Source organism: Sinocyclocheilus rhinocerous, unplaced genomic scaffold (assembly GCF_001515625.1).
Source record: "Sinocyclocheilus rhinocerous isolate Xijiao unplaced genomic scaffold, SAMN03320098_v1.1 scaffold880, whole genome shotgun sequence".
Classification (NCBI taxonomy): Eukaryota; Metazoa; Chordata; class Actinopteri; order Cypriniformes; family Cyprinidae; genus Sinocyclocheilus; species Sinocyclocheilus rhinocerous.
In genome coordinates, this window is record NW_015666969.1 from 354,757 (window position 1) to 367,016 (window position 12,260).

Consider the following 12,260-nt stretch of genomic DNA (forward strand, 5'->3'; position numbering starts at 1 on the left):
GCACTTTAACGTTACCTCAGTATTTCCCGTTAATTCGCTATTAAGGTTAAATAACGACTCACCAGAGGAGCTAACTTGCATTAAAGGGCAGCAGAACGTATTGCTAAAATCGTGCAGTGTGTCCCGGGCTTTAAACACAGAGTTACAGCAGCCAGAACTAAACCAAACCGCAACCACCATCATGGTGACAAAACATTTTCATTTTCATTCAAATGTCAACATCTATACAAACTTTTTTAGACGTCTGACAGAAATAATGCCAATCTGGTAAGCAATGCATGAAGCTGGTAATGCTGTTTGTGGAGTTGCTTAATCATCCTCTGCCGAGATCTTTAAATTTCAGTTGATTTCATCTAACGCTGTGGCTGGTAGTCTCTTTTTTTCTGTTCTTGATGTTTCTCTTTTCATCAGTGATTCTGCTTGATAACAACAGGTGTTCATCACTAATGCTCAATCAGTAATTAAATAATTCACTTAATGATCTAATTAACTGCAACACTTGTACTCTTTGTAGTGTGGACACTACAGGATTTTGCAGAGGGGTTAAAGGTGTAATAGGGGGTGATCTTTTAGTGTTTAATGTTCTGTTCTGTTGGGATTTTAAAAGGTTTCTGTTTGTCTGAGTTTTGTGGGTCATCATTGTGCTGAAGAGTAGAGTTTGTGTTTAAGTCAATGATGAGCAGAGAGACATCGATGTTATGCTGCATGTTGCTTTATTTAAAGGCAGTAACTGTGGAGTTGCTGATGCAGTGATAATATCTTCGCTTGCTTAATTATTTTTTAGTAGTCTCAGATTAAAAGAGTTCAGAGTATTAAGGTGCTCACATTGTTAACACATTATAAGTATTAGTTTATAAACATACTTTATGTGGCAGTTATTGTAATTTAGTGCATTACAGTAATATACTGTAAAGTAGGTAACAAACTGTAAAATTACAGTAAACTACAGACAAATGTGCTGCCAGTATTTTAGTGTTAATATACAGGGCAATTTTTACTACACTGTAATTCGATATACAGTAAAAAATAAATAAATAATTAAATATATATATATATATATATATATATATACGTGTGTGTGTGTGTGTACTTTACTTTTACATAGTAAATTGTGACCAGGGGTTGTAAAGCTCAAAAACGGACACAAAAATCCCCGTAGAATTAGCATAAAGTGGTCGTTAATTTAGATGGAATTTAAATATTTTTCACAAACTGTACTACTTGGATGATTTTCATATAATTATTATTATTAGTATTTTTAACAGACAATTATAACACTATACTTTGTGTTATATATTCAATGACAGCTAACACTGCTGCGTGAATGATTCTAATACGTCTGAGGGAGTGATGGCAAATTTGACATCTTTCCCTCATCTGACCAACAAAATCAATCTCTTATTTTTTATGTATGTATTTTTTATTTTATTTTTTACAATTTTAGAAAAGTCATAGAAATGCTATTGTGGATTTTTTTTCTTCCTGTGGCTATTGGAGCATATGGGAATGCAAAAATATGTATTTTGTACATATGTTTACAACACCACAACTGTACAAATGTTTACCCAACTATGAAGACTTTTCCTTCAGAGAACCCCAGAAATGTGAAAAGGGTTCATTGTTTGAAAAATCTGCCAAACATTTCCGTGTACACATATGTCTGTCCATTTGAGGACAGATTTCATTTGTGCATTTCCTGATGTTCAGTTATTGCGTGTGACCGACAGTTGAGGCCCCGTCACCAGGGATGGTCAAGCGAGAAAAATTCTGCGGGCCGTGACTGAGCATTTGGTACCACATTCAGTGCCGCGCTCTGAGCTCCTAAGAACGGTTTATATAAAAAAGCTAGTCCCAGTCGCAGTCAGCCATGATGATCCGGCTAAACCTGCGCATCTTAACCCAGCACCTGTTATAAATTATTTGGAATTAGAGCAGCACACACTCAGCATTAGGCATTTGTGCATTTTGCCAAACCTGAATGACCTTGAGTGCATCTTTGAGTAGATTAGAGCCCCTCTGTTAAATACGGCCATTAAAATGCATTTTTAATGCAACCTCTGAGCGCTGCATTCGTCTACAAACCGTTTTTTTTTTCTCTTTCCTGTACTAAAGGACATAACAGTATTGCTCTGATTTCTTAACGGCAGACAAGCTTAATTTTAGTTTGGCAATCATGAGGTCACACATTAAGAAAGTGCTCAGATTTGAGATCAAGAGAGATGTGCAGCCATGCCTGAAATAAAAGCTGAAGACGAGGTAATTCTTCTGTACGTGTTTGTTTTTCCAAAGAGAAAGAATACAACAAATGAGACATTTACATCAGCATTTCTCAAAACACTTCTCAAAAATATCTGATATTTTCTGTCCTAAGATAGACCACCAGTAGTCTCGAAATTATTCATGACTTAATAAATAATGAATAAAACATAAAATGGGATTCACTGGTTATTTTCTAAACCAGACAATATTGCCAAACAATAATAAGGCAACCTGAAGTACGTGTTGCATTATTTAAAATAATGTTTAAGGGCACGTCCCGAGAATCAACTTATGAATATATTTTAAATGTCACAGTGTAGGTCAGTTCAAAGCACTACGCTGGATAAATCCGAGACTATGCTTGAGCTTACAAGAGCTGAATCAATAAGTGAAATTATATCTTAAGGTCAGTGATATCAATGCAGGTGTCCTCTGAAGGACATGTTCATATGTCTTTTTCATATGTTTATTTTTATCTACACTTCCATGTCTCAATGTGTTTCACGTGTATATACACCTCAATGTCTAATTTCTCGACGAGTAAAGTTATGTCTGCTTTAAATAGTGTTCATTTTCTAAAATCCTAGACTATTCCTGCTAAGTCCTGTTTACCTGGTTAATTTGGGCTAAACATTGATTTGCATTCAGAGGTATATTTGCATCAGATTTGATGATGCATTAAATGGCTTTATGGCCATAAGTGTAAACTTTCCTTATTGTATGGCAAGTGTAGGTTAACATTCAGTTTTAAATATTTTGTCTAGCTTGGTCACGTGAGTTTATTTAATTTCATTTTATGAGTAGGTAATTGCAAATGTCTCAGCTGCCTAGCGTTAATTCATTAAACCATGCACATTCTCTGTGCCTTAGCGTTCTCTAAATGACTCATGTATCACACAGATATGCATCTTATTATGCTTTCATTCTAGTTTTGCCAGAAGCAAATTCATAAGCAGTTGATTTCAGACCACTATGAGAATGTTAGTGGCTGCCTCTGGACCAGAAACCTAATATTGTACACAACTGTGTGAAGCATTATTGAATTATAAATACATTAAAATCATCCGTTGCTGCTAATTTTGAGAGTCATTATCAGTTGAACTGCATGTTGGCCAGACGGCGAAATTAAAATGCAGCTCCTCTCACGGTGACATGCACATACACACCTGATTTGCTTCACACTGATCTCAATTGAACTGTTAATAAGTTGTTTTGTGGGATCGGTTTTGTGTCTTGGTAATGACTGCAATTGCAGGGACACGATTTCTAACGTTTTGCATAATTATATTTTCATTTTGTAAGTACACTACAATCACAAGCTCTTACTTCTAAGTGGTATACTTACATGTAATAAAATCATAAGAAAATAAATAAATAATGGATTTTTCAGTTAGTCAAAAATGGATTAAATTAACACTAATGGGTGTGCAGTTTGCAGCTTTCATGTCAAATTCAGCTTTTTTTCCCTCAGAATTGTATTAATGTGTTTTAACGCTAAATATCTTTAATATATAATGCACACTGACATTTGACTGGGGATATGCTGTTATGCTGACTGATTCATTGAAGTAATGACACTTTATGACCAATGTGAAAGGAAAATGTGTCATTATAAAATCTGTTGACCATTGGCAACTAAAGCTGACATGTGATTCATGATTTCTTCCCACTCATCTGTGAATAAACTGAGGCTGTGTCCCAATTCGCATTCACTATTTCACTGACATACAGCAGAGCTGTTTAATTGACATCATGACTTATTAGTTAAGGTTGCTGTGTTGGGATTTGTTTACAATTTTCAGGAAAATCAACCTATAAATGGCTGACAGTGTACAGTACTTAGAGCTGACTCTGCACATTCAACTGGGATAAAAGAAAGTATTTTAACATGGGAAATATTGTTCACATCAGATATAACCTTCATTCAAGGCCTGTGTTTTCTTGGCATGCAGTTGAAAAACAGCAGTTCAATGATGCACTTAATTGACAGTTGTGCTCTATGCTCAATCTCAGTCAACTTGTCAAGGATCTCATTCAAATTCTCAAGATCTCATTTTATCCCATCCCAGCCTATCACTTGTTTTGTTCTTGAGCGTCGCGTTTAACCTCAGGTTCATTTTTAAGGGACAGTCCCTGCAATCAGTGTTCTGTACTCTGCTCAATGACAAACACACTTTATGTACTGTTTTTATGAAATGCTAATAGCTTTGTCAAATTGAAATGCTAATAACTTTGTTATCATGCTACATTTTGCATCACATTTAAATTAAGCAATAAACTGGTATTAATTTTGAATACAGTCATGGCTAAAGGGCATTGCTAGGCACCAGTGGCATGCATTGGGTTGGGGGATTGGGTTCTCGAGCCCCTGGCCCTTTAATCGCCTTTAAGTGACCTTTCGGTCTGATCAAGGTGCCCCCTCACCCCCGGACCACAATTTCTATTGAGGGCCACTACTCCCCCGCCCCTGCATATATATATAGATAAATATTAGGCACAAACTATAATCTGTCTATCAATACACATGTGGATGAAACCCCTTTAGCATGAATACTTTTCACATGCTTTCAATATGGCCCTCAGGGCCTTATTGCTGTATAAACAGTTAAAACATTTGGCAAGTTCATTAAGTGCTCTCTTTTCACTATAAGATACAGTCCCTGACATGTAAACGATAACTGAACAGCATTGTACATTTATGCATTTGGCAGATGCTTTTATCTAAGCAACTTACATTGCATTCAAGGTCTAGATTCATGCATTCCCTGGGAATCAAAACCATGACTTTGGTGTTGCTGGCACCACTTTTTGAGCTACATGAATGATTTTATTGGTGTAATACAGTTATTATACTGCATAAAGCTGGTCCTCGCATATGATTGGTCAAGCATTGGTCGTTCTGAGAGTGCTGGAATAACAGCACTGGGAATCTTTACTGTTTATAATATGACTCAGCTTGTTATTGTGTTCCCTCCCGACAGACTGTGCATTAGTGGTGGGGATTTTTCAGTGACTATTTCTACAGGTTACATTATTACGCCAGTTGCGGGAAGAGATTGTCTTCATGATTGACTCATTATTCAATCAGTTCATTCAAAAAAAGCTGATTCATTCAAGAGCGAATCAACTGACTTGATTCATTGATTTATTTATGCAACTGATTTGTTCAAAACTGCTGATTCATTCATGTATGAAGCAAGTGACGAGGCATGTCACAATTTGCATACTTATGCACTATTCTATGCCATTTTTAATATAAATAGTTTTGATTAGTGTGTTCCCTCTGGAATTTCCAACAACAAGTAGTGCACTTTAAATACCCATATGATGCACTTAAATAACTGTAAAAGTGAAGTGTAAAATGTCGGATACTTCATGCACTCAAATGTTGCAGCTTTAATTACGGACGAAAAGGGGAGGGGCTATCAAACTTCAATTTTGGATAATAAAAAATCCATACCCAGGCTCATTGGAAATACGTGAGAAACGTAACCTATCACTTCAATTTGCTGTGGCTGTGTTTGGAACTATTTTCATTGGCAGTGCAAATTCAGGCAAGTATCTGGTAATAACGTGTCCAAATATGTTAGTAAGTTGAAGTATTGTAAAAAGCAGAATCATATTTGCAATTATATTGTGTTCCCTGAATATCAACACTGCTTTACTGCGACCAAATCACAGCCATTTTGAGAACAACGGCACTCTTGCATTTGTAATATTTCTTAAACATACACGAAAGATAAAATAGGTTATATTTTTGGATGCTAATTGGACGACACAGCATGCAGCATGTTTATGAGAGAAGCTAATTGTGACTCCAAATACATTCAGAACTTTTTTTTTTCCCAAGTAAATGTGTTCCCATATGTTGCCATAATATAAACATTGCTGCAACAGTCTCAAGGCAATTCATAACTATTTTACATATACAAATTCAACTTTTTATGTATGAATTTGTATGACCTCATTTGTACATTTTTGTATGATCTTGTGTGATCAGCCCTACTGACTGTTAAGGTTTAGACATTTTCATATGAGCCACATTGTTTTCTCATGAGACTGGGTTGGATTTTCCATATGCAGTGTGGGTTTGAACATTTGATTTATCATTTGTGATGCCAGTCAACTTATAAACGGTCATCTTATAAATAAATAAATAAAACACTTACCCAAGGTTATTGTTTTTTTTTTTGTTTTTTTTTTTAATTATTAAATTGTGTATTGATCAATTAGCATCAATACATTGTATTACCAGTTTCATGTTCTCATTTTCAACTTTCAAAGATAGTTTGACATGACAAGACATGACATCCTACATGTTTCATACTTTGCATGTTTTAGCTATGTGCTGAATTTAGCTCTTCATTAACATGGCACAGAGTCCTGTCATCAGACGGTATGCATACTAGCTCAAATGAATTGCATAGCAAAGCTTGATTGCCTAATTTGAGACAGTAATAGCCTTGAGATACCCCTCACCTGATCCTCTACCCGATAATCAGCGCTTCTGCGATAACACACACACAGGCTCTGCTTGAATGGACGAGCACTCCCTATCCCCACAGGGACAGGTAAATCAACCTCAAAGCTGAGATATGAGAAGCCTTGGTTATTTGAACCAGCATATGTAAATGACAGCTATTTTTAGGCTCAGAGTCCTCACACTAAGTAATTCAAGCCCAGAGTGCCTCTCTCCCTGTGTGTGTGTGTGTGTGTGTGTGTGGCGAAAAGTAAGCAGTCTACACCAGTGTTGAGTGCCAGTTTGGCTAAACAGATATCAGTGATGTGTACCCCTTCTAATAGCTACTGAAGTAAAACACTGCAGCAATTGCTTGCAGATCTTCGCCGCCCGGTTTTTCCACCGAGCACTTGGTGTCTGACAGCTCTTTACTCGTTCACTACACACGAATGCCAGTTCATTTTCTCCATCCCCCAGTTTGTCTTTTCTTATTTAGATGAAGCACGTTTGTATCACACTCAATGCACCTGCATATCATTGATCCCAACCGACAATGCACGCTCTAAGCCACTTCTGAATGTGAAGATGGATGGCTACAACGAGGCTAGCCATGTATGGGATTGATGCCAGTGCAGAGACTGAAATTGTGAACAGCCTCGGAAAGTCACTACAATCTCCACAAGACAACCCAAAAGGGAAATTCCACTGTTTTTTGATATCAGACTTATTTAATCTGTATCGACAGACTCTGTTGTCAGAGGTTTGCTGTTTTAGGAGAGGGATTCCTCATATTGATATCATGAGTAGCTTGTATAACTTTTTTTGAAATCATCTAGGCATTTATTGTTCTTTCATTCCCAGGGCTTGTCCCAGAACTTTGGAAAAAAAGGCAGTGAGTGCATTAAATAGTACTTTTTTTTTGAGGTTTTTACAGTGGCACAATGGTGCCTAGAGGACACAGTTATTGCTCTTTTTATTTTATTGTTCTTTCATCTCCCATTTTGGGTTCAGTTGTTCCAAAATTTCGGTTTCTCTTCTCCCTGGCCACAAGGGCACCCTGGGACTCCACAAACAGTCCCAGTGGGGTCAAGGCTCATTTGTAGAACCAACCAAGAATAACGGTCATCTTCTTTGGCTAAGGAAATTTAATGAAGTTATAGTTATGTTTAATGCTCAGTTATGTCTAATTTAAGAATCAACTTTGTCATAGAATTTTCTCATAAAGGGTTAGGCTTAATTGTGGCCTAAATAAATAAATAAATATCGACACAAATGAGGCAATTGCCGACATGCAGTGAATGTATAGAGCTCCAAAGGTTAATATCTAATTTAATGTGATGTAGTTACACATTTCATATACTTGCTTATTAGTAATATTAATAACATTTTATTTCAAGGTGTCCTTGTTACACGTTACATGTACTTACTATTATAATAACAATTAATTATGCATAATTGCATGCAAGTAACCCTAAGCCGAACCCTAATCCTAACCCTAACCATATAGTAAGTACATGTAGTTAATTAATATTACTCAGTACTTAAATGTATAATTACACTGTAACAAAGACACCTTAAAATAAAGTGTAACCTTAATAACAGTAAATTATGCATAATTACAATCATCTAACCCTAAACAAAACCCCAATACGGACCATAACTCTATAGCAATTACATTTGTGGATAATTATTATCAATCAGTACTTATTTGTGTAATTACCAGTGTTGGGCAAGTTACTTCCAAAATGTAATACATTATATATTACTAGTTACTGTCTTTTGAAAGTAATTAGTTACATTACAATATTACTGTCTCTGAATTGTAATGCATTACACTACTTTTGAGTTACTTTTGAGTTACTTTCATCCAAAATATCCACATAAGTATTGTAAAATGCCAAAATGTAGTTTAATGCTGCTCATTCTACATCCAGTGGAGGGTAACGTGGTAGGTCTATATAGCATAAAATATATGAAATCATATTTAGATACCGGTATGTAGGTCTACATTAATGTTACGTTGTAGTTTAGGTTAAAAAATATAAGCACAAATCGCATTATTACATTCATAAATAACACTGGTAAATAAAGCGAAATATTATCATGTACAAACAATAAACACAATACCTAGCCTATAGGCTATTTTGAACGGTTTCAGAAGAAAACAAGAATGAAAAATATAAGTTGCTAAACAAACCAAAATGAATTAGGCTAATTCAATGCGAAACTGAAAGCAAACGGCGTTCTCGCGCAGCCTACCTCTCTCATTCGGCATTAATCCAATTAAATGTGTCCATATTTGCGATGTATTTGAATGCTAAACTATTATTCATTATGTAATCCAGGCTAACGCGCTTAAAAAACATCGTCGTCACATGAGCAAATGTAATTTGGCCCGAGCTCAGGCTGAACGGCACGGATTGTACTACACAGTAGGCTACGCACTATTTAAATTAACCAGTGTATCTATATGTTTGGTTGACTATTTTATTCTGATAATGAACAGGCTACAACGTTTGCAATGCTGTATGTGTGTGCGTGAGGCGCCGGCGCGATCGAACAGCGGAAACAAACAACAAAAAAATACTCTGTATTTTTGGTCATACAGATCATTCGAAACTGCAATGTGTTTACTTTATTTCTGTCATCTCGGTTTCCTTTCCCTGGACTTTCGTAGAGCGCCGCGCCACACAAATAGCATATGAACCAAACTCAGCAACATAGCCTATATCTCTCAGTCTTTTCCTTTCGTTTTGTTAATCTGTTAATTAGGCTATTTAAGTCAAATATTTCGCATATTCATTCATTTTATATATACACTATGATTTAATAAAAACAGATTTTATTTTTAGTTAAACTTAATTTTTGTTGCTCGTCCGCCGTCTTTTTCTCTTCTCCGACCCCGCAGCTCTCTCCGGTAGCTTAGTGTTAGTGGCACCAGTCTAGGTGTTTCCAGGTTTTACTCGTGCTATTTCTCCATGTTGAGAGTTTGGTGTTGCACATATTGCACCTGACTATGCATTCTTATCCTTTTCTCCGATGAACTGAAAATAACAGGAGTGTGTCCATCTCACAAATGTAGAATCCGTCTCTGCAGTCATCTCAACCATCTAATTCCAGCAACAGAAGATAGACAAACTATTTTACCCGCGGAATTTTTTCTCTGGTGCTGTTTTGCGGTGTTAGTAAATTCACCACTTAATTTTGAGTTAAAATATGTTGTTGTAACTTGCGTTACTGAGATTGTAACGAGTAATAATATTACCCAAATTTGATTAGTAATGCGTTATATTACTGCGTTACAGCAAAAAGTAATATACTACTGTAATATTATTACTTTTGTAATGCGTTACTCCCAACACTGGTAATTACACTGTAACAACATCAACTTAAAATAAAGTATAACCATCTAAAGTTATTGTAGATTTGCATAGCTTAGATCATTTGGTCTTGGATGCATGGGATGAGTTCATGAAATCTCTGACATGTACCTAGAAACCAAAGTCAATGCAATCACAAGTTAAGTCATTGTTGTGATATTTTCTGAAACTGTAGGGGAGAAATATGTCCGATGATTGATTGATTGATTGATTGATTGATTGATTATTTATTTCATGCCTCATTCAAAGCATTTTTTTCATAGTGCTGAGTCCCGACTGATGTTGATGTGTAATGTCCAGCTTTTCAAGCACAGACACGTACATATCATTTGCGTCTAGAACAGCCTATTCCATAGCGTTCTTTCTTATACATACGCTTCTTTAGTTCCATATTTAAAGTTCTATCTTGAAACTGCAGAGTAATGTAGCCCCGGTCACATAACATATTTCCCAAAGCTAAAGCATCACAGCTTTAGCATCTTTAGCATATCACCTTGTTATACAATTTAATTTCCCTACAGAAAGCAGGAAGCGAGAGATTCTAGCTTGAAAAATCAGAGGTCAGATTTAGTTCACAGTCAGAAAATGGGTTTTAAGTGCGAAAACAACAACTGTTGTCTGATACTGGCCATATAAATTTTGGTTACTTTTTTTTTTTCATAATTTCTTTTCACTCCTTTCCATTGTCACACTGACATATGATTAATGCAGCTGTTTCTACTTTGTCAAGTAATTTTTATACAAATTTGCTTGAATAATGGATCTGTAATTAAGCTGTAAAATGACCCTTTGTGAAGCTCAGAGCACCGTGATTACATGTCATACGAGGTCCATTGTTACCCAGACAAATTGAAAGTTCTGATTAGCACTCAGTGAAAAGTCTCTCTTTCTTTCTTTCTTTCTTTCTTTCTTTCTTTCTCACATGATACTTTGAGAACCAAAGGTTAGGGACATTGTATCAATGCATTTTTAAGGAATAAACATACCAAATCTCCAGTTTAATATACATTTATTTAATAAGTCTAGTGTAGCCATTACGGTCATAACCGGTGTCAATTAATTTTATAATATAATTGAGTTAGATATAATTAAACTAAAAGTTCACATAAATACACATAATCTGTATAATTGTAATGGTGGTATGTGATGATTTCAGTAAATTAAAACACTATACTATGTAAAATTGAAAAGGCCCAGCTCTCCCTTTGTGTACTTTGATAGTTCAGGTAGTATCATATCAAAATTCACCAAAGTAGGTATAGAGAGTGGACGTATAATACAGTATGAGATGTGTGTATTTATGTTTTTATTTCAATATAAACTTTCTCCATGTAAACACAGCAGCAATACATAAGGATGATATGGAAAATACATATTTTAAATGCACAGTGACATCAGCAAAATACAGCAGCAGATTTTCTCTGGATTGGTATTCTTCACCTGCCAATTTCAGCATAACATGCATGAACCCACATTTCTGCTGACCTAGAGGAAGCAGCATTGTTTGTGGAGACAGGAACATGCAGGTTTTTCTTCATATTGCTACAAAATCAGACCTCAAAACAACTAAATATGTTTTAGGACAGATAATTGTTTTAATTATGATATGATATGTTGTCAACATAGACCACATAATCAAAATTACACATGAAATGCATTTTTACTTAAAGGCACAATATGTAATTTTCGCCACTGAAGCGCATATTCAAAATAAACAAAGAGGCAAAGGCGTAGTTTGATGACGCCGTGACTGAGTGTGGAATCATGGGAGTTGTCGTCTTCATCCCCACAGCCGATGCAGTCCGACGGGACTCGGGCAGAAATCATGTTCATGGATGAGCTAATGATTTGTTAGCAGTGGTGTATAAAGAACCTGAAAGCCATACTCAAGTAAAAGTACAGATATCTTACCAGAAAATGACTTTGGTAGTTGAAGTCACTGTTTAGAATATTACTTGAGTAAAAGTCTAAAAGTATGTGATATTTATTGTACTTAAGTACGAAAAGTATTTATTTTTATCTTAAACGTACTTAAGTATTGGAAGTAAAAGTACAAGTAAATACAAAATGGAAAAGAAGCAAATAAATATATATATATAAAAAATGTTCTTAAACGGTTTAAGTAGCAAAATTGTGTTCATTTTTAACTCTTTTTTCCATTT